This window comes from Grampus griseus, assembly GCF_964374135.1.
Source record: "Grampus griseus genome assembly, chromosome: 19".
Classification (NCBI taxonomy): domain Eukaryota; kingdom Metazoa; phylum Chordata; class Mammalia; order Artiodactyla; family Delphinidae; genus Grampus; species Grampus griseus.
Genome location: NC_139013.1, coordinates 44,263,924 through 44,287,672, shown reverse-complemented (window position 1 = coordinate 44,287,672; position 23,749 = coordinate 44,263,924). Strand labels below are relative to the sequence as shown.

Genomic DNA, 23,749 nt, shown 5'->3' with positions numbered 1-23,749 from the left:
AAAGAACAACAGGGCTTATTCTTGTTTTTCTTTATTTCAAAACTGTGACCTTTGTGCTCTGCCATGTACACCCAGCAGTGTGATGTGGCGCGTGGGAAGGAGTCCAGGGGAACTCTCAGAAACAACAGTAGGCACTTTACCTCTTCAGTAACACTTTGTACAACTACTTGTCAACACATTTGAGGCGCTAAGAGCCAAAAGCCTGAGACTCTGTCCAGGTCCTCCCCACCTTTCTCTCTCTCTCTCTCTCAGCCTTTCCTTACAGCTCTCATTGCCTCTGCATTGCTTCTATAAATAGTCTGTCTCCTCCCCAACTTTGGCCAGGGGTGGGAAGCATTCCTGGCTGAGGAGCCCTGGTGAGGTGGCTGCCAGAGAATGTTGTTGCTAACCCATCAGTTTCTTGTCCTTTTGGGAAGGTCAAGGCCAGGCCTCCACTTGGCTTGAAAAGGGACATTTTCAGAGTTTTCTTTCTGTCACTTGAGGTGTCTTAACCTTTCATATTTCCCTAATAAACTCCTCAACTTTAAAATAAATAGATAAATAAATAAAACTCTGACCCAGTGCTGAGCGAGACTTAGAGAGCAATGGAACATCTCCTATTGAAGCGCTCAGGCGGCTGGCACCAGAGTTCAGGGATGCGAGTGGCAGTACACTCAGTTATGAAACATGGGGAATTCGGGGAGCTGAGAACCCATGATGGGTATAGAGGACTGTGCTCTGCAAAACAGCCTTTCCACTTTGGAGGTATCTGTTCCAGCCCCCAACCCCCAAATAGGAAGGCATTTGTTTGCCTCCCAAGCCTATTGAGCTGCATGAGATCTAAGGATGAGTTTGAACATAGATGAGGGATGAATTTGATCTAAATTTCTCAGGGCTAGTAATTAGGTTTGGGGAATGAGCTCTTTCATGTCTAGAGAAAACATAATGGCCTGAAATGCCTAATTGGGGGCTTCCCCAGTGGCGCAGTGGTTGGGAATCTGCCTGCCAATGCAGGCGACATGGGTTCTAGCCCTGGTCCGGGAAGATCCCACATGCCACAGAGCAACTAAGCCTGTGCGCCACAACGACTGAGCACGTGCTCTAGAGCCCGCGAGCCACCACTACTGAGCCTGTGTGCCACAACTACTGAAGCCCACGCGCCTAGAGCCCGTGCTCTGCAACAAGAGAAGCCACCATGATGAGAAGCCTGCGCACCGCAATGAAGAGTAGCCCCTGCTCGCCACAACTAGAGAAAGCCCGTGCACAGCAACGAAGACCCAACGCAGCCAAAAATAAATAAATTTAAAAAGAATGTGGGCTCTAGAACTGGGTTGCCTGGGTGACTTTGCTATCACCAGTTGGGTGACCTCAGCAAGTCCCTTAACATCTCATGTCTCAGTTCCCTTACCTGTAGGGTGGGTAGAATAATAGTCGTACCAACTCCTTGGAGTTGCCAGGAGAACTAATGAGTTAATACACGGAACATGCTTAGAAAGCATCTGCTGCTCACTATTGTTAGCTGTGAATATCTTGGTAACAACACTGGTCTCGGCTCTCAAGGACTGTCTTCCATAATTTCTGGTAACATCCTTATTAAGGTGATGTTTAACAGCAGATCACAAACCCTTTATGGCATTTCTGATCATAATGATACCATTAGGAGATTGATAATTTTCTGATATTCTAGTTTCTCAATATCTGTAGTTCTCAACCAGAGGTGACTTTGCCCCCCAGTGGACATTTGGCAACGCCTAGAGACATTTTTGGTTGTCACACTTTGGGAGGGGGGTGTTTCTGGAATCTACTGGGGAGGGGCCTAGAGTGCTGCTAAACCTACAATGTACAGGAAAGCCCTCCCTTAACTAATATATGATTAGTATACAAAGGACAAAGAGCTAATGATTCAAATAAATTTCTCTTCCATCTTCATCCAATTACATTCAATCTCACTCAAATGAGATTGAAAGCGTCTTGACTGGGGAGATGTCATAACCTGGGCTCTTTTGATACCCACTCAAGTCAACTGAAAGGGAGAAGTGGAGGAGACGTTACACCAATACAGCACCATGGAAGTCTGATGAGAGGAAGTGAGTGCAGCCAGGCTTCCCGGTCACGCACTGGGCAATCTATGCCTTAACCGGTCTTTGCTTGCATCCACCCTAGTTCAGTCAGCTGTAGCTTGAAGAGAAGAGTTTAAAGGGGCAAAACATGGTCATTTAGGGCCTTGGGGAAGATGGGCAGACAAATGAAGCCATGAGCAGACACTGTGCTAGACAAATGAGTTGTCTAACATGTCGGAGAACAGAAGAATCACTGACAAACGTCAAAAAGTTCCATGGGCACCACAGAGTTTACATCACAGCTCCTCAACCTTTTTTTTATTATCACCCCCTCACCCTCAACAAGCTTTTTTAGACATTTTTTCCCTAATTGCACCTCTGCCATGAAATGTTAATACCGTAAATACACTGCATGTCTGTTTTTGTATGGTGGCCCTTTGGAGGGTCACAAACCACCATAATATCTACTCTTTTTTTTTTGGCCTCCCCAAAACTGCTTTTCACCCCCTTGGTAATTTTCACCTCCATTGGGAATGCATGCTTTAGACTACCGTCCCTAGTATTTTTTAAACTCCTTTCCCACCCAGCTCCTATCTTTCTTTTCCTCAACATGTCTTTTCATTTGTCATCTCCCCAAATTATGTTCCTTGCTCTCACCAATGATAGCTGTACCCTGCTCATCAATAATTGAATGTGATTATGTAAAATAACGCATATAAGTGTAATCTGTAAACTGTAAAGACCGTGAAAACGCTGGTTATTATTATTAGTAAAATAATAATACAAGTAATTCTTGACTGCTGTCCTCCCCGCCAGCCCTAATCCTAACCATTTGGCATGGTCCAGCTTTCCTTGCCAATTTTCACACTGGCTTCTTATGATCCTGGATGAAAAATAAGGAAGCTAGTTTATGCTTTGTTTGTTTTTTAAATTTATGACAAGAGTTGGTAACAAATGGAATAGGAACGTAAAATAGGTTCATAAAGAATGAGGTACGTTTCAGAAAAAGTTAGCCATTGCTCTACCCTAAATCAATGTGGACTTAAATGACTAACTGCCTATAATTTAAACATGCTGAATGAAAAGAAATAAAGGCTCCTATTATTTTATGTAGTGGTAAGGTGAATGATTATCTGATCCATCATGAACCAAACTATGAGACCTTAGCAGATGCAACACACACACACACACACACACACACACACACACACAGGCCATTCTAGATGCAAATAAGCTTTAAAAAGTTGACTACACTAAATTTAACTGGGTTTTCAAATGTGAGACCCTCAGAACTTCAAATATGTTTATGTGTATATTAAGAAGGGATTAGAGTATATAGCAGTTCTCCCAAACTTCTTTGACCAAGGATGTTTTCATCCTGTTAACATCTGTCAGTAGAATGTTTAGAGAAAGAGCAGTTGGAGAAATGCTGAATTATCTTCAGCACTCATAACCCTGGATGTTCCCAGCACTCTGCCTTCTCCTTGCCTTCTCCCAAGCCCAAGCAGGCGAATTCTGAATGGAGAAAATCACATGAGGGCAGCTTAGTTCACAGGCAGTTATAATCACCCCCATCAATTTATGATCACTTCAACACTCACCTGCAACCCTTTCCCCCCTCCACAAGGACTTTCAGGTTTAGAAAGCCTTTCAAGATCCGTCCCTTGCATCCTTCTCTAATAACTCCCTCTTAGACTCCACTTCCCCCGTCTCAAATGTGAAGTTCTACCAATGTACCATGTCTGGATCTTAGATCATGCTGCTTCTCCCACCCGGAATACCCTGTTCTGTCCCACCTTCAACTTCTCTGGCTCATTTTTTTGATCCCTCAGTTCTCAACTAAAACATACCCTCTGGAAGTTTTTCCTGGCTTGATCCTTAAGCCTCTGTTGAATGCCACTTTTTTTTTTTTTTTTTTTTTTGCGTTACGCGGGCCTCTCACTGCTGTGGCCTCTCCCGTTGTGGAGCTACAGGCTCCGGACGCGCAGGCTCAGCGGCCATGGCTCACGGGCCCAGCCGCTCCGCGGCATGTGGGATCTTCCCGGACCGGGGCACGAACCCGCGTCCCCTGCATCGGCAGGCAGACTCTCAACCACTGCGCCACCAGGGAAGCCCTTGAATGCCACTTTTACATGCTTTCTATTATAGTATTTATCACACTGTAATAAAACTGCCCAATTTAAGCAGCTGCATAGCACAGGGAGATCAGCTCGGTGCCTTGTGACCACCTAGAGAGGTGGGATAGGGAGGGTGGGAGGGAGGGAGACGCAAGAAGGAAGAGATATGGGAATATATGTATAACTGATTCACTTTGTTATAAAGCAGAAATTAACACACCATTGTAAAGCAATTATACTCCAATAAAGATGTTTAAAAAAAAACTGCCCAATTTATGTGTTCTTTGAGCTCTTTGAGAGCAGTCTTATCTTACTCACCGTGGTATAACCAATGCCTAGCACAGTTCCTAGCATCTAGTAGGCACACAATAAATATTTGTTTAATAAACGAAAGCTTGATCTCAGCCTCATTTTATGTAAAGGGATCAGTCTTTATGTAATACTTTTTAAAAGGCCAATCACAGAAACACAGTGACATATTTAAAGATTCAGATAAGAAATAACCAACATTTAAGAGTTTCCTGTCTGAGTGAAATAAGGGAAGTTGAATCTTAAAGCCAACAGCTCTGAAGTGCTAGGTCAAGTGGGGTGGCAGGTGGGAGGGTGGATAAAGCAGAGATTCAAAAATTAAGTTGAATTGTATTTCTAATAGTGATACAAGGGCTTCCCTGGTGGCGCAGTGGTTGAGAGTCCGCCTGCCGATGCAGGGGACACAGGTTCGTGCCCCAGTCAGGGAAGATCCCACATGCCGCGGAGCGGCTGGGCCCGTGAGCCATGGCCGCTGAGCCTGCGCGTCCGGAGCCTGTGCTCCGCAATGGGAGAGGCCACAACAGTGAGAGGCCCGCGTACCGCAAAAAATATATATATATATGTATAGTGATACATATTATCATAGCAAGAGAAGCTGCAAATTATGCTGGTTGTCTAAAGAGCTGCATGTGTTCACAAGGTGTATGAACTAACCAATTGCCTTCTGGATGCAATTGGCAAATATTTGCTTAGTGATTGCCTTGCAACTGTTTCTTAGCCAAATCTCCAAGCAGAAAATTTATGGCTTGTTTTTTTTATTGCCTCTCCACCCTCATAATGGCAAAATTTTATTTAATGAATGTCTTGGGGGAATAGAGTCACCTTTGATTCTTTCTTTTCTTTCACTTTCCACAATCCTGTCCATCAGCAAGTCCTGTTAGCTTGACTTCCAAAATGTACCCTGAATCAGACCATCTCCACTCAACATCTGCACTGCTACAATGTTCATCCAAACCAACTTCAAATCTCACCTGAACTGCTGCCAGAACCTCCTAACAGGCCTCTTCTTGCCCTGCTCTCATAGTTCACCTCCCATTTACTAACCAGAATGACCTATCTAAAGGGTAAATTAGATGCCAATTCTCCACCTAAAGTCCTCCAGTAAATTATAGCCCAGGTGACTGTAAAAAGGAGAATGGATAAATAAGTTGGTAAACTCATATCATGCGATACTATTCAGTAATAATATTAATAGTTGATACATGCAGCATGGATGCCTCGCAAAAGCATTAGGCTAAGTGAAAGAAGTTCTACATGAAAGAGTTCATATTATATGATTTCTTAATATGTACAGTTGTAGACCAGGAAAAAACTAATATACGGTAGAAAAAAATAATAACAGTGGTTGCCTCTGAGGGCTGGGAGGTCATGGTGATTGATGGGGAAGAGATATGAGGGAACTTTGTTGGGTGATAGAAATGTTTCATACCCTGACAGGAGTTTGGGTTGCACAGGTGCATGAATCTATCAAAACTCAATGACTGTACACTTAAGATTTATGTACTTCATTGTATGCAAAAGTTACCTCAAAAGAAAAAAAAACTGCAAACAAATATTGAATTCTAGTTAATGATACACATGTGAGAGAATTTAGAAGTTACTGATGTCTGCAACTTACTTTGCATTGCATCCAAAAATACATCAGAGTGAATGATAGATAAATGGACAGATATGATACAACAATTATAACAAAATGTTAATGGTAGAATCTTAGTAAGGAGAATATGGGTATTCACTGTGAAATTCTTCCAACTTTGCTGTTTAGAATTTTTCATACTAAAACATGATGGGGAAATAAAACGCCTAAGGTGACCACACTTCTGGAATGGCAGCGTGAGAAGCTCATCTCCCCACTGAAATATTTAACTAGTGAAAATTATTTTTTAAAAAACCAACCATTTAAAATCTCTGGATATTGTCCTAAGAGTATACAGAAGGTGGAGAAACATTTATTCAAGAAAGCTTAGTAAATCTTGATAAGAACAGTAAGAGTCTATGGTATTTGAGCCACTGTCTGATTCTATCTCCTCCCAGCTCACTGTGACATAAGTTCTACTTCAAGCAGGGAGGTCAAAGAAGACAGGACTCCCTTTCCCTTCAGCTCCTAGTCTAGGAGTATGGTTTCACCCAAGGAAGGGCAAGTGGCCAGCATGTCATCCCTTTTTCTGGCAGGGGCCTGGACTGGGACTCCCTTCCAAATCCCAGGTCCCACTCATAGGGTGGAAGTTTTACCTAGGCACAGAAAGCTGAGAATATTGGGTCCCAATTGCCCCCACCCCAGCTCACTCATAGATTCCATGCCAGGAGGGCAAGCCCAAAAGACTAGGGGCTGCCATCCACATCCAACGCCCCACTCATGGAGCAACCCAGGTTTATCACTTCAGAAGAAGTGGACAACAGTCCCTGCCCATGCCCTACTCTAATGCAGTAGTACAGGCATTCTGTTGGAAGGTGGGGGAGAGGGAGCCCATAAGAACAGAGAGCTCAGACACTTCTCTGGTGGCACAGTGGTTAAGAATCCGCCTGCCAATGCAGGGGACACGGGTTCAATCCCTGGTCCGGGAAGATCCCACATGCCGCGGAGCAACTAAGCCCATGTGCCACAACTGCTGAGCCTGCACTCTAGAGGCCGCGAGCCACAACTACTGAGTCCACGTGCCTAGAACCCGTGCTCCACAACAAGAGAAGCCACTGCAATGAGAAGCCTGAGCACCACAACAAAGAGTAGCCCCCACTCGCCACAACTAGAGAAAAGCCCACACGCAGCAACGAAGACCCAACGCAGCCAAAAATAAATTTAAAAAAAAAAAAAAAAAAGAACAGAGAGCTCAGTAGCTCTCCCAAAGAGGACATACTTTATTGGGAAGACAATGTGGGGAAGTTCATGCATAAGGGTATTGTCAAAAACAATGGAGATTTTCGTGGTAAACAGCTAAGAGGAGGCTCTTAGCTCCATTAAACTAGCAGCAACAAACAAAATAGTAGCCCAGCTAGAAGTTTAAGAGAGTAAACCAGGGAAAGAGACAGATAAGAAGGGCCTTTCTGAGCTCAGAGCAAGCCTCAAAGACTGCCCCCACAAAGGGGTCTGACTTTAGCTGGATCACACTGTGGAACAATTTATGCCCCAGACTTTGCCAAAAACAACAGAGCAGTCAGCTAGCAATTACTGGAGGCTAAAGGCTGTGAGTGTTACAGTAAAGTCAGGTCACCTAGCAGCTTAACAGGGAGACCAGGGAAAGAGAGCACTGCTAAAACCACAATAATCCCTGGTGGTCAGAAGACTGTGCACATAGTCAAAGCTTCACTATTTGAGGAGCAACATCAGAGACTACACACTGTGGAGAAAATATTGATAGAATTCTGTGAACTAGTCCAGGCAAGTCACTGAAGAAATAAATAAGAAAACAAGCCCCAGGTGAGAGAGGGATCAAAATCCAGAGTTGCTACAACATATTATTGTAGCAATGTTCCATTTTCAACAAAAAAATTATGAGACATGCAAAGAAACAGGAAAATATGACCCATGACAAGAAGAAAAAAAAAGTAGGCAACAGAAACTGCTTTGGTGGGGGCCTAGATGTTGAACTTAACAAAAACTTCAAAGCCCCTATTGTAAATATGTTCAAAGAACTAAAGGACACCATATTTAAGGAATTAAAGGAAGGTATGTTGACAACATCTCATCCAACAGAGAATATCAATAAGAGAGTTATAAAATGTTTAAAAAATAAATAAATAAATAAAAATGAAGACACAAAATACCAAAACTTATAGGATGGAGCTAAAACAGTGCTCAGAGGGAAATTTTTAGCTATAAATGCCAATGTTAAAAAAAAAAAAGAAAGATCTCAAATCAATAAACTAAATTTCCACCTTAAGTAACAGGGGGGAAAAAAAGCAAACAAAACCCAGAGCAAGCAGAAAGAAGAAAACAATAAAAATTAGAGTGGAAATTATCGAAATAGAGAACAGGAGGGGAAAAAAAAGAAAAGAAAAAATAAAACCTAATTTCATTCTTTGAAAAGATCAACAAAACTGACAAACTTTTAGCTAGACTGACCAAGAAGAGAGAAGACTAAAATCACTAAAATCAGAAATGAAAGAGGGGACATTACTACTGACCTTACAGGAAAAAAAAGAATTATAAGAGAATACCATGAAGAAACATATGCCAACAAATTATATAACAAACGAAATGGACAAAGTCCTAGGAAGACACAAACTACCAGAATCAACTAAAGAAGAAACAGAAAGTCTGGAAAGGCCTATAACTAGTAAAGAGATTGGATTAGTAATTTAAACTTCCCCCAAAGAAAATCCCAAGCCCAGATGACTTTACTGGTGAATTTCATGAAACATTTAAAGAATTAATATGAATCCTCTCAAACTCTTCCAAAATATAGGAGAGGAGGAAACACTTCTCAATTCGTTCTATGAAGCCAGTTTACTCTGATACAAAAACCAGAAAGACATGTTACCAAAAAAACCTACATACCAATATCTCTTATGAATATGGATGCAAAAGCCTCAACAAATACTAGTCAACTGAATGCAGTAGTATATAAAGAGAATTATACACCATAACTAAGTGGGAATTATCCTAGGAATGCAAGGTTGATTTTACATTGGAAAATCAATTAATTTAATGCACCACATTAATAGAATAAAGGACAAAAACCATTTGATCATCTCAATAGGTGCAAGAAAAAAAAAAAAGCATTTGACAAAAATCCAAAAACGTTTCATGATTAAAAATACTCAGTAACCTAAGAATAGAAGGGAACTTCCTTAAACTGAAACAAAGGACATCTATAAAAAACTCACAGCTAATATCATAATGGTGAAGAAATGAATACTTCCCCCCACAAGACCAGGAACAAGACAAAGATGTCCATTCTCACCCTTTTATTCAATAATATATTGGAGATTCTATCCAGGGCAATTGAGCAAGAAAGAAATGGCATACAGATCGAAAAGGAAGAAGTAAAATGATCTTTATTTGCAGATAACATTATCTTATATATAGAAAATCCTAAGGAATCCACTAAAAAAATATTAGAACTAATAGAGGAGTTTAGCAAGGTTGCAGGATACAAGATGAATAAACAAACACCAATTCTACTTCTACATACTAGCAAACAATTCAAAAATGAAATCAAAAAACAATTTAATTTACAATAGCATCAAAAATAAAGTACTTAGTAATAAATTTAACAAAAGAAATGTAAAACCTGTATATTGAAAAGTATAAAAAACTGTTGAAAGAAATAAAAAGATCTGAATAAATGGAAAAATAGCCTATGTTCATAGAGAAGAAGACTTAATACTGCTAAAAGGGTAATACTCCCCGAGCTGACCTACACATTCAATGTAATCCCTATCAAAATCCCAGGTGGCTTTTTTTGCAGAAACTGACAAGCTGATACTAAAATACTGTGGGAAAAAACAAAGTTCTGATTTCAAAATTTACTACAGAGCTACAGAAATTAAGAGAATGTGGGGACTTCCTTGGTGGGGCAGTGGTTAAGAATCCGCCTGCCAATGCAGGGGACATGGGTTCGAATCCTGGTCCGGGAAGATCCCATGTGCCACGGAGCAAATAAGCCCGTGCACCACAACTACTGAGCCTGTGCTCTAGAGCCCATGAGCCACAACTACTGCAGCCCGTGTGCCTAGAGCCTGTGCTCCACAACAAAGAGAAGCCACCGCAGTGAGAAGCACACACACCGCAACAAAGAGTAGTCCCTGCTCACCGCTACTAGAGAAAGCCCGTGCACAGCGTCGAAGACCCAACGCAGCCGAAAAATAAGTAAATAAATTTATTTTTAAAAAAAAGGCAATGTAGTAGTAGTATGAAGACATACAAATAGATCAATGGAATAGATCAATCAAGCCATGCATAAATGGTCAAATGATCTTTCAAAGGGTGCCAAGATGATTCAATGAGGAAAGAATAGTGTTTTTCTTTTTGTTTTTTATAAATGTACTTATTTTTATTTATTTATTTTTGGCTGCATTGGGTCTTCGATGCTGTGCGTGGGCTTCCTCTAGTTGCGGCGAGCAGGGGCTACTCTGCTTGTGGTGCGTGTGCTTCTCACCGCGGTGGCTTCTCTTGTTGCAGGGCACGGGCTCTAGACGGGCTTCAGTAGTTGTGGCTTGCAGGCTCTAGAGCACAGGCTCAGTAGTTGTGGAGCATGGGCTTAGTTGCTCTGCGGCATGTGGGATCTTCCTGGACCAGGGCTCAAACCCACGTCCTCTGCACTGGCAGGTGGATTCTTAACCACTGTGCCACCAGGAAAGAATAGTTTTTTCAACAAATGGTGCTAGGACAATTTGATATCCATATATAAGAGAATGAAGTTGGATCTCTACCTCACACCATATACAAAAATTAACTATTATCTATTATCATAGGCCTCTTATGTAAGAGCTAAGACTATAAAACTCTGAGAAGAAAATATAGAAGTAAGTCTTCATGACTCTTGGTTAGGCAGTGGTTTCTAGGGTTTGACATTAAAAGCACATGCAACTAATGAAAAAAGAGATGTTGAACTTAATTAAAATTAAAAACTTTTGTGTTTCAAAGGACACCATCAAGAAAGTGAAAAGACAACCTGCAGAATGGGAGAAAATATGTGCAAATCATATATCTGATAAGGAACTTGTATCTGGAATATATGAAGAACTGTTACACTTCAACAATAAAAAGATAAATAACCTAATTTAAATGTATATATGTGTAACTGAATCACTTTGCTGTACACGTGAAACTAACACAACACTGTAAATCAACTATACTTCAATTTAAATAAATAAAAATTATACAGTGCTGTATGTCAATTATATCTCAATAAAACTGTAAAAAAAAAACAGTACCTAAGAAAACACAATGAGATACCCACTAAGATTGCTGAAATAAAAAGATAATAAATGTTCGGCCATTCCTCAAAAGGTTAAACATAGAGTCACCATATGAAATAGCAATCTCACTCCTAGTTACATGCCCAAGAGAAATACAACCTTTTACCCACACTTGCATACAAAATCTTGTATGTGAATGTTCATAGCAACATTATTCATAATAGCCAAAAAGTGGAAACAACCCAAATGTTCATCAACTAATGAATGGATAAACACAAGTAGCATATTTATACAGTGTAATACTATTCTGCATAAAAAGGAATGAAGTACTGATACATGCTACAACATGGATAAACCTTATGGATGTTTTATCCATAAAAATGGATAAACATTATGCTAAGTGAAAAAAGTCAGTCACAGAAGACTATATATTGTATTATTCCATTTACATGAAATGGCCAGAATAGGCATATTCATACAGACAGAAAATATATTAGTAGTTGCCTAGGGCTGGGGGTGAGAGCGGGGTGTGAAGGTAGAAAGTGAATATTAATGGCTATGGGATTTCTTTTGGGGGTGATGAAAATGTTCTAAACTTGATGGTGGTGATGGTTGCACAATTCCGTGAACATATTAAAAAACGTTGAATTGTACACTTTAAATGGGTGAATCGTATATGAATTATGTCTTTTTTTTTCGCCGTGCAGCTTGCGGGATCCTAGTTCCCTAACCAGGGATTGAACCTGGGCCCTTGGCAGTGAAAGTGCGGAGTCCCAACCACTGGACCGCCAGGGAATTCTCTGAATTATGTCTTAATAAAGCTGTTAAAACAAACAAAACAGAAACCTCCAGGGGTTTCCAACCCACGTGGCCCTTCTCTCCTCATTCACTCACCTGCATCCATGTTCTCCACTTTCTACCAAATTTCCTGGACTTTGTATGTGTGGTTCCTGCTTAGAACATTCTACCCCGAATTATCTCAAGCTGACCTTATTATTATTTACTTTCGATTCAAATGAATCCTCCTCAGAGACATTTTCCCTGACCATCCCAAGTAAAGCAGTCTCTCCCCCTTAAAATGGTCTCTTTTATATTCTGTCAAGGAACTAAAAAATAAAGTAATTCAGATATTCAGCTGATGCGTGTCAGGTAGCACCTCAAAATTAGCTAACTCCTTGAGCTGAAGCAGAACTGGAGTTTTTATAAGGCAAGAGCAGAAAGGGGTATATGGTTATGGTATTGTCCCAAGCTGCAATTTTCTTTATCTGTAAGTGCTGCAAAACACTGCAGTTTAAAAGGGTGGGATATATTGGGATATTCCTGCCTCTTTCTTGTAATTGCTGGTGTAGTCTTATTTTGGTAGCAGTTGAAAGGGTTCTTTTGAGAGCTATCTTTGTAAGCCTTCTCAATCATCTCTAATGCTAATTAAGTTCATGGGAAGGACTGACAGAAAGGGGAAAAAAAGGAAAGGAAAGGAGAAAGAAAAAAAAAGGAGGTAAAGCCTGAAACAAGGAAAAGCAGGGTCTGTTTCAATTCTTTAGAACATGTCTCAGTATCTGAAATTGTCTTAGTTATTTGTTTGCATGTTTATTTTCTGTCTCCTCTACCACTAGGATGTTTCTGTCTTGTTTGTCCACATAGTAGATGCTTAATATGTGGTGGCTGATTGACCAAATTCCACACCAACATGATAATCTAAGGTGAAAGCATGAGCAAATATTTTGGAACTTTCTAACCACTCCTCTCATTTCTCGGGACTATAACGAACTGTCACCTCAGTGCTTAGAGAATTAAAAATTCTTGGGTCACACCTCCACAGACTGGTTCATCCGTGCTTTAACTATACATCTGCCTGCCTACAGAAACAAATATTTTAAAAGGTAAGGAAAAATCTGTGTGACAGTCTGGGCAGTGCTTCCATTGCCTCGAACTCGACACTAGGATTGTTGATTATATAGGAGGAACTGGAACAAACGTTCTGCAATTTTATGCAGGGGTTTCACGTCTTTAATTCAAGCTTGCTTCTTCCTAGAAGTAGGAGTGAAGTCATTGTGCTTAGTTACTTCTGCAATTGCTAGAGGCTAGGAAAAAAGACTCAAAGAATTTAAGTGCTGGAAGGAACCTCAGGCATTACTTAGCTTCTTTCTTTCTTATCAGATGTTTCTTATCGTCTGTATCCAAAATATCAAGGTTTTACCTTCTAAGAACACTTCCCTGCTCAAAGCTTTTTCTCAGACAAGCACCACTGGCATTACCTAGAAGTCTGTTTGGAAATGCAGAATTTCAGACCCCATTCCAGAGCTATGTAGTCCGAATTTGTAATTTCACATGACCCCCAGGTGACTGGTGTGCAGTCTGAGAAGTGCCGCAGCACTTCTGGACATGCTGAACCAGTACCTACTATCTCCAACAGCATGCATTTATCATTAGCACTTACCTGCAAGCTGGACCAATGGAACAAGGAAAATTCATAAGTGAAAAGTTTTCCCAAATGTCCCCTGTAGAATTCAAAGACCTGTGTATTAGGGAAAGAAAAGAAGAGGCTCAAAGGATAAAACTCAAAAGTAATTACAAAGCTTACTGGTAAAATAGTGATAATTGTTTTGAACTGGGTGATGAATACATTGAGATTCATTAAACTACTCTCTCTACTTTTACGTATATTTGAAAGTTTCATAATAAAAATTTTAATTGTATTTTATTCACACTGTTTATCTTTTTTTTTTTTTTTTTTTTTTGGCCATGCCGAGTGGCATGAGGGATCTTAGTTCCCCGACCAGGGATTGAACGCTTGCCCTCTGCATTGGGAGTGCAGAGTCTTAACCAATGAACCACCAGGGAAGTCCCCTGAAAGTTTCATAATAAAATATTTTTTTAAAAAGTAGTCTCAAGTTTGGGACTTCCCTGGTGGCACAGTGGGTAAGACTCTGCACTCACAATGCAGGGGGCTCAGGTTTGATTCCTGGTCAGGGAACTAGGTCCCACATGCATGCCGCAACTAAAAGTTCGCATGCCACAACTAAGGAGCCCACGTGCTGTAACTAAGACCCAGCGCAACCAAATAAATAAAAATTAATTAATTTTAAAAAAAGTAGTCTCAAATTAGTGATAACTACCAGTCCCACCAAGAGGCACTTGTGGTGAGAAAGTGTAGTCAAGAATGTTGTATATCTTGGGACTTCCCTGGCAGCCCAGTGGTTAAGACTTCACCTTCCAATGCAGGGGGTGTGGGTTTGATCCCTGGTCAGGGAGCTAAGATCCCACATGCGTCAGGGCCAAGAAACTAAAACCTAAAACAGAAGCATTATTTTTTTTTTAAGAATTTATTTATTTATTATTTATTTGTTTGGCTGTGTTGGGTCTTCATTGCTGCACGAGGGCTTTCTCTAATTGCAGCGAGCAGGCGTTATTCTTCATTGCGGTACGCGGGCTTCTCACTGTGGTGGCTTCTCTTGCTGCAGACCACGGGCTCTAGGCACGCAGGCTCCAGTAGTTGTGGCTCATGGGCTCAGTAGTTGTGGCTTGTGGGCTCTAGAGCACAGGCTCAGTAGTTGTGGTGCATAGGCTTAGCTGCTCCGTGGCATGTGGGATCTTCCCCAGACCAGGGCTCAAACCCATGTCCCCTGCATTGGCAGGCGGATTCTTAACCACTGAGCCACCAGGAAAGCCCCTAGAAGCATTACTGTAACAAATTCAATAACGACTTTAAAAATGGTCCACATCAAAAAATCTTTTAAAAAAAAAAGAAGGTTGTGCATCTGCCGCAAAGTGAAAGCTGAAGGGGAATGCGGAAGAACTAAGGTTTATGGACCAGACCCCTTAGGTACATTCCTTCATTTAATCCCCCATCACAGCTGTGTTAGGTAACACCACCTTAACCAAGTGATTGAATTTAGCATCACCAATCCTGGGACAAAATGGTACTGTATGCCCCCAGGTGGAGAGTATGGGGAAGTACACATCCTCGTTGATGCGGTCCTCTCACCAAAACTGTCTCACCTGAATCTAAACAGGAGGCAGCAAACGCTGAACAGAGGACATTCTACCAGACAATGGGCCTGGACTCTTCCAAAGTGCCAACATCATGACAGAAAAAGATTTAAAAAGTAAGGTGAAGTGCTTTAAATTAAAGGAGACTAAAGAGGTATGACATCTAAATGCAATGGGTGAACTTTGATTGGATCCTAGATTCAAAAAAGTCATTGTGGGGACTTCCCCAGTGGTCCAGTGGTTAAGACTCCGTGCTTCCAATGCAGGGGGCACAGGTTCGATCCCTGGTCAAGGAACTAAGATCCGGCATGCATGTGGTGTGGCCAAAAAAAAAAAAAAGAATCATCTAATACACTGTCCATTTTCCAAGTTTCTAGTTGTCCCCACAATGACTTTTTATCTTAATAAATAAATTTATTTATTTATTTATTTTGGCTGCAATGGGTCTGTTGTGGCAGCGTGAGGGCTCTTCGTTGCGGTGCGTGGGCTTCTCCGGTTGTAGCGCGCGGGCTTAGTTGTGGTATGTGGGATCTTAGTTCCCTGACCAGGGATTGAACCTGGGCCTCTGCATTGGGAGCACGGAGTCTTAACCACTGGACCACCACGGAAGTCCCCAAGATGATTCTTTAAAAAATATATATTAAATGTACTGGGTGTGACTAAAACAACAACAATAACCTTATGAGGTAAGTGGTAACCCTCTTGTAGAGACTGGGAAACTTAAGTTCAGAGAGATAAAGGGACTTGCTCAAGAATCCACAGCTGGTAAATGGCAGCGCCAAAACAGGCTCAGATCTCCCTGACTCCAAAGCACAAGCTCCTGGCTGGTGGATGCTTCTTCTTCTGCAGCATCCCCAGGCAGCAAGAGATAGGGCTGTGTCTCCAAGGAGATGGTAAGGGTGCATTGCTATGCCGCAAGCAGTCGTTCATTTATTCAAAATTTAATTTCTGTGTGACAATGATAAGCAAAAACAGGCAGTCCCTAGACTCAGGTTGCTTACAGCCTAGTGGAGGAGACAGATGTTGATCAAATGTTGGAAACACTCAAAGGAATATATATATACATATATAACAAAAGGAGATCAGAGCAATGAAGAAAAGGAAGCTGACCAAAGCAGAGGGTCAGCAGAAGACTTCTATGAGTTGTGCTTTAAAGACTGAATAGAAGTTAATGATACAGACAGAAGGAAAAGTGTGTGAGCAAAAGACCTATGGCAGGAGGGAGCATGACCTTGCAGTAGGAGAGGCCCAAGAGCCGGCAGGTGTGTGGTGCAAGGTAAGAATGGAGGAAAGTAGGCAGGGTCTGACCATGTAGGACCTTAAAGGCCATGCTAGGAATTCTGTTCAATTTTAAAAGCAATGGAAAGTTACTAAAGGGTTTAAGCAAGTGACAACATGAGATTTCAAGTTTAAAAAAAAAAAAAAGAAACACTTTTGCTGCAACGTACCAGTTAAGAGATTGTGGTAACCTGTGGTTACTTGTATTAGAATGAGCAGTGGAGATGGAAGGGGATATTTGGGCAGACTGGATATGGAGAAATGCAGGAAAAGGAGGTATTGAAGATGTCTTAGGTTTGTAGCTTGTGCAGTTGGATGGAGATGCCATTCTCTGAGAGAAGGAGCACTTGGAAGAAGGCCAGATATGGGAAGATGTAACATGAGTCATATCTTGGAAATGAAGAATTGGTGATGCTTTTGAGACCTCCAAGTGGAGATGCAAGAAGGCAGCTGGACGTGCAACTCTGAAGTTCAGAAGAGAAGTCTAGACTAGAGATGTACATTTGGGAGTCATCAACTTATGGCTACTGAAGCATGGATAAGGTGGCCTCAGAAAGGGAGGATTTAATCAATGGGAACCTCTGATTCTTAAAGGGAAGGCTTTGATGCAGAAATATTGGAAGGGAGCAGTAGGGGGGCTGAGTCACAAGCCTGAGCGAGAAGTGTGTGTTGGGAGAGAACCTCAGTGTCACTCTCACTGCTTCTAGAAGCAATGTGTTCCTGCCAGCAGTGGGGTCACCTTCACTATTTTTGGAGGATGGCTCATGCGTTTCTCTACCTGGTGGGCTCTACTATTCACCCTCTAGGCAAGCCTCTGCTGGCAGCCCCCATGTCTTCTGCCACTGCTTCCTGGGGGAAGGTGCTCTGCTGCTGGGCTTTTCTCCCAGTGTCCTTCCAACTATACCATAATTTATTTTTTTGTTGTTTTTTTTTGCGGTACACGGGCCTCTCACTGTTGTGGCCTCTCCCGTTGTGGAGCACAGGCTCCAGACGTGCAGGCTCAGCGGCCATGGCTCACGGGCCCAGCCGCTCTGCGGCATGTGGGATCCTCCCGGACCAGGGCACGAACCCGTGTCCCCTGCATCGGCAGGCGGACTCTCAACCACTACGCCACCAGGGAAGCCCCCATAATTTATTTATTAAGCAATTAATTAGTTGACTAACCAATGCCTTAGTGATAGGCAACATTTGGGGGCAAAAATTATGGCATAACCATACGTTGGAATACTATGTAGCAGGAGAGAGAGAGAGAGAGAGAGAGAGAGAGAGAGAGAGAGAGAGAGGTGGAGAGAGACAGAGAGAGGTATTTCTCTGTGTTCATATATGGAAAGCTCCCCAATTCCCCAATATACATACACTGTGAAAGAAAAATACAAAACTGTGATTTTATGCTATCTTTTGTACTAATGGGGAATATAAATCTGTATTACAATTTACTTGTATATGCCTAGAGAAAGTGTGGAAGGATACACGGGACACTAAAAACAGTGACCCCATAGGGGATAAGGCAGGGTGGATTGCAGAGATGATAAATAAGGACGAAACTTATTATGACTCTTTACTTAAAATTTTCTGAACCTTGCGACTGTATCACCTATTCAAAAAATTAAATTTTAAAATATGGAAAAATGTTATTTTCCAATATGTTTCATATTTTATATTTTCTAATGAAACTGATTTTAGTGCTCCCACCCCCAAAGATAACATTTTGCAGACATATAATACAATATCGCAACCAGGATATTAACACTGATACAGTCAAGATACAGACAATTTCCATCACCATTGTGTGCTATGTTTTAAATCTTGAAGATGGATGGTCTATTAAATAAAATAACATGTTTTACAAATCAGTGTGTTTAGTACACATTAAAAAAAAGTCTGGTGGGAGGGAGGGAGACACAAGAGAGAAGACATATGGAAACATATGTTTATGTATGACTGATTCACTTTGTTATAAAGCAGAAACTAACACACCATTGTAAAGCAATTATACCCCAATAAAGATGTTAAAAAAAAAAAGTCTGGAAGGGAATTCAGCACAACAAAGTGGTAACAGTGTTCATCTCTGGTCACGAGGAATACCGGGGGGTTAACTTTTTTTTTTTCCGTTTTAGTTTCATGGTAGTTTTCTGTTTTCTGAGGTGAAATTCACAAAACATACAATTAACCATTTTAAACTGTATATTTCAGTGAAATTTAGTGTATTCATGATGTTGTACAACCACCTCTTTTTAGTTTCAAAACTTTTTCATCGCTCTAGAAGAAGACCCCATATCCATTAAGTAATCACTCGCTAGCCTCCTATCGCCAGCCCCTGACAATCTGCTTTCTATCGCTATGGATTTGCCTATTCTCGATATTCCATATAGAAGGAATCACACAATATGTGACCTTTTGTGTCTGGCTTTTTTCACTTAGTATAATATTTTCAAGGTTCATCCAAGTTGTAACAGTATCAACACTTCATCCATTTTTATGGCTAAATAATATCCCATTTTGTGTATACATCATAATTTGTTTCTCTGGTCATCCATTAATGGACATTTGGGTTGTTTCCACCTTATGGCTATTGTAAACAGTGCTGCCAAGAATATTCATGAACAAGTTTTTGTTTGGACTCCTATTTTCAATTATTTGGGATATAAATGTAGAAGTAGAATTGCTAACAATTCTGTTTCTCTTTTTGAGGAATCAACAGACCGTTTTCCACAGCAGCTGTACCGTTTTACAGTCCCACAAGCTGCATGTGAGAGTTCCTAATTATCCATAGCCTTGCCAACACGTTATTTTACCATTTGTCTGTTTATCATAGCCATCTTAGTGGGTGTGCAGTGGTATCTCATTGTGGATTTGACTTGCATTTCCTTAACGATCAACAACGTCAAACATCTTTTCATGAGCTTATTGGCCACTGAGTATCTTTTCTGGAGAAATGCCTCCAAAGCATGTGCTATTTTTAATTGTATCATTGATGATGTATTTTAAAACAGAGGGATTAAATTTTACATTACTGCTCCTAAATAAAATTTTCTCTTATTACTGATGAAAATTAAAATTTTGAAATGGTATCTCATTGCATTAGTTAAGGCAATGGAAGCTGTTATAACAAATCCTCAAATGTTTGATGGCTCAAACACAACTGAAGTTTCTTTCTTGCACAGATAAAGCCCAACATGTTCAGTAAATGGCTCTTCTCTAAGCAGTAATGCAGGTACTTGGGCTCCTTCCATTATGTGCTCTGCCAACTTCAACTCAAGGCTTCTAAGGCGGCACTGGTCCAGTATTTGTAAAAGGATTTTCAGTGAGGCTGGACACCATGCACCAATAGCACCAATTTACCTTTTTTCTTTCTTTCTTTCTTTTTTTAGGTATAGAAATGGAGAGTTCAGGGTTAGATTAATCTCAGGTAGAGACTTTCCACAGTAGATGCTACACAAAGATAAGGAAGCTAAGTTCAAGTGGCTGGCAAGAATGTGGGTATGTATTGCACCATGGGGTATATGTTGGAAAGAAAGAGAAGAGTAACAATACAGGGGAGTTGACGGACTTAGGAGGAAAGTGTGGAGAGATCAGAGGGTTGAATAATGTCTAGGTGTAAATTGTGATTCAGTTGGAGGGGAAGAAGATTGTAGTGAGTTAATTATACATCAGGATTTAAGATTCCTAAAATAGTCTAGTTCAAGATCATGATAAAGAACAAGGAGTAGGGACCTCCCTGGTGGCGCAGTGGTTAAGAATCCGCCTGCCAGTGCAGGGGACATGAGTTCGAGCCCTGGTCCGGGAAGATCCCACATGCCGCGGAGCAACTAAGCCCGTGTGCCACAACTACTGAGACTGCACTCTAGAGCCCTTGAGCCACAACTACTGAAGCCCATGCACCTAGAGCCTGTGCTCTGCAACAAGAGAAGCCGCTGCAATGAGAAGCCCATGCACCACAACAAAGGGTAGCCCCCGCTCTCCACAACTAGAGAAAGCCTGCACGCAGCAACGAAGACCCAATGCAGCCAAAAATAAATAAATAAATAAATTTATTATTTAAAAAAAAGAACAAGGTGTGTCTGTGGGAGTGGGTGGCCATAATGCAGTAAGATTTACATATAGCTCCTCAAGTTCGAGATAGGCAGGAGGCCGTTATAGGTGTTGGTTGGGTTATCCAAAGAAATACTGAAATTTCCCATATGTCAAGGCCCTAAGTAAATAAAGGAGAGTGTACAGAAAGGGTATAAAGTAATATAGCTTATATTTTATTTACTTTTAAAATTTTTATTGGAGTATAGTTGGTTTAAAATGTTGTGTTATAGCCTATATTTTAAAGGATGGTTATTGCATGACTCTGAGAGACTAGAAATCCTGAAAGGACAGTAAGTTAGATTTCTAGACTAGGTGAAATAAAAGCAATTTCAAGCTGGCTGTAGGGGTGGCAGTATCTTTGGGGGAACAGCCAAGTATGGTTAAAGCAAAGACGTGAAGGAACTATGCTCAACAATTTGGGAATGGCAGGGAATTTTAATCTGCCATGGAAGAAGAATTCCAGGGGGAACGAATGGAAAGAGAAAGCATCAGGCTGGAGGGAGCTAAAAGTATGGGAATTTCTATAGCAATATCACAAACTAGATAATGCGAAAATGTGTGTGCTTCAAAACACCTAGATATATTAGATAAAATCTAACATACACTTTTTCAGATTCGGAGCTAACTTTGCAAGAGGGTAAGGGTAACTCCCGAGGAGCACAAATAATGAGGGAACTGAAAACGAGGAAAAAAGATTATGGTTATGCTGGTGCTACCTCAGTAACCAAGAGGTTTGGATTTTAAGACTAGAGAGGAAACCTTAGGCCCATGTAAGGCAGGGAGTTGTAATTTAAACTCTGCATGAAGTCAGGACCCTTCAAGTGCTAAGCTTGAATGAAAGGATGAATTAAAAAGAAAGAAATCTCGGAGGAGCTTCAAGATGGCGGAAGAGTAAGATGCGGAGATCACCTTTCTCCCCACAGATACATCAGAAATACATCTACATGTGGAACAACTCCTACAGAACACCTACTGAACGCTGGCAGAAGACCTCAGACCTCCCAAATGTTTTGTTAGCATCACTGAGATGACCAGGTCGTTTTTGTCCTTCATTCTGTTATTGAGGTGTATTACACTGACTGTTTTTTCATTTGGTGAACCATTCCCATATTCCATAAATAAATCCCACTTGGTCGGGGCTTCCCTGGTGGCGCAGTGGTTAAGAATCTGCCTGCCAATGCAAGGGACACAGGTTTGTAGCCCTAGTCCGGGAAGATCCCACATGCCGCGGAGCAACTGAGCCCGTGCGCCACAGCTACTGAGCCTGCGCCCTAGAGCCCGTGAGCCACAACTACTGAGCCTGCCTGCCACAACTACAGAAGCCTACGCACTTAGGGCCCATGAACCACAACAAAAGAAACCACTGCAATGAGAAGCCCGCACGCAGCAATGAAGACCCAACGCAGACAAAAATAAATAAATTTATAAAACAAAAAATCCCACTTGGTCATGGTACATAATCTTTTTAATGGGCTGTTGTATTTGGATTGCTAGTACTATGCTCGTCTTCTCTGTATTGTTCCAATTTTAGTATATGTGCTGACAAAGCAAGAACTCCCTGCGGCTTTATTTTTTAAACACGGGATAACGTACTTTTTTTTTTTTTTTTTTTTTTTTTTTTGCGGTACGCAGGCCTTTCACCGTTGTGGCCTCTCCCGTTGCGGAGCACAGGCTCCGGACGCGCAGGCTCAGCGGCCATGGCTCACGGGCCCAGCCGCTCCGAGGCATGTGGGATCTTCCCGGACCGGGGCACGAACCCGTGTCCCCTGCCTCGGCAGGCGGACTCTCAACCACTGCGCCACCAGGGAAGCCCGGGATAACGTACTTTGAATTTCATAATGTACTTTGCATTTCAATTTTCAAATGAGTAAATGTCTCAAGGAGCAAGAATTCTTTTCTATGCTTGAAACACTGACAAAAATTAAGACACACTTGCTAGTTTGCAGACTGTTTTCTTCGCAGAATTAGCATCACCTGCTTCCTACATAACACACCTCAATTAGAGTGTCAGAAAGTGACTTTCTTTGGAAGGTGCTCTGCAACAATCTGACCCATAGAGAGCATCCGGATGTGCGGTTTCTATGACATCATTATGAAACCCGTTTGTAAACACACGAACTGTTTAAAGTAAATAAGAGTATGAATAAGATGTACCGGGGATTCACTTCTCCAACAGATTCAATACTTCGACCTTTAGAGTACTTAAAATACAGGCCCTCCTGCACAGTAAAGTGTGGTGTGCGTGAAGCACAGCAGAGGAGTCACCTTTCTGGCTCGGCAGAAATCCAAACATATATGCCATGCACTCGGGACCGTGAAGGATACGATTCTTCTAAGAAAATTTCCAGGGATACTTTTGAAAACTGACAACAGCTCCTGGGAACTTCTGCTTCTGTTTCACAACTTATGGGACTTACTGGCACCCGCCCACAGCTAGGAAAAGGTTAACAGGTGTTTACAATACCTAAAGATGACTTGTCGACTTTCTGGAAGCCTCCCGCCTGATGTGGCCCGAAAAGGGGGCAAAGGAGGAAGGGACTCTCTCAAAAAGGCGCGGGTCCGAGAAATAGGCTGAAGGAGGAAACAAAACCGAACATCCGGAGAAAAGGTAGTCGCTCCCACTAGAGATACGCGACCTCGCCGGCGCCTCACGGTCTGCGGCGTCTCCTAGTCCCGTGACTGCGCATGCGCCCTGAGTAGTGCACCGCCCTCATTAGCATTTGTGCCTGCGCAGCCGTGGGTTCTTTCCCCCGCTCCACCCCACCCCAACTCCCCCACCGCTCCATCCCCCGACCCCCTCCTCTTCCAACACGGTCACCCAGAGCAGGGTTGCGTCGTTGGTGACTGCTAGGGACTAGAGTGGGACGGTGTGTGGTACCGGGTCAGTGGTAACTCGCCAGTTATCCCGTAGGTTAGACAGAAAGGTGAATTCACAGCTGCGAGCCCTTGTCTCCGACCTTTTAAAGCATCCTTTGTTTTATCCTGGGACGCTCGGAAGCCGCCATCCTGCTGCCGCCATCCGCGAAGCAGCTGGGAATTGTCTCTTGGGAATTTTAATCTTGTTTGGAAGCAGCCCCGACC

General features: G+C 41.8%; 1 long non-coding RNA gene across 1 annotated transcript in view; it reads right to left on the bottom strand.

Moving 5' to 3' along the window:
* Positions 1-23,315, bottom strand: part of LOC309837070 — a 71,713-nt gene extending 48,398 nt beyond the window's left edge. The window contains exons 1-2 of the long non-coding RNA XR_014298207.1: positions 23,133-23,315; positions 13,764-13,841 (exon numbers count right to left, since the gene is read on the bottom strand). This is a non-coding gene — a long non-coding RNA (uncharacterized lncRNA). The remainder of the gene's footprint in view (positions 1-13,763; positions 13,842-23,132) is intronic.
* Positions 23,316-23,749: the final 434 nt, after the last annotated feature.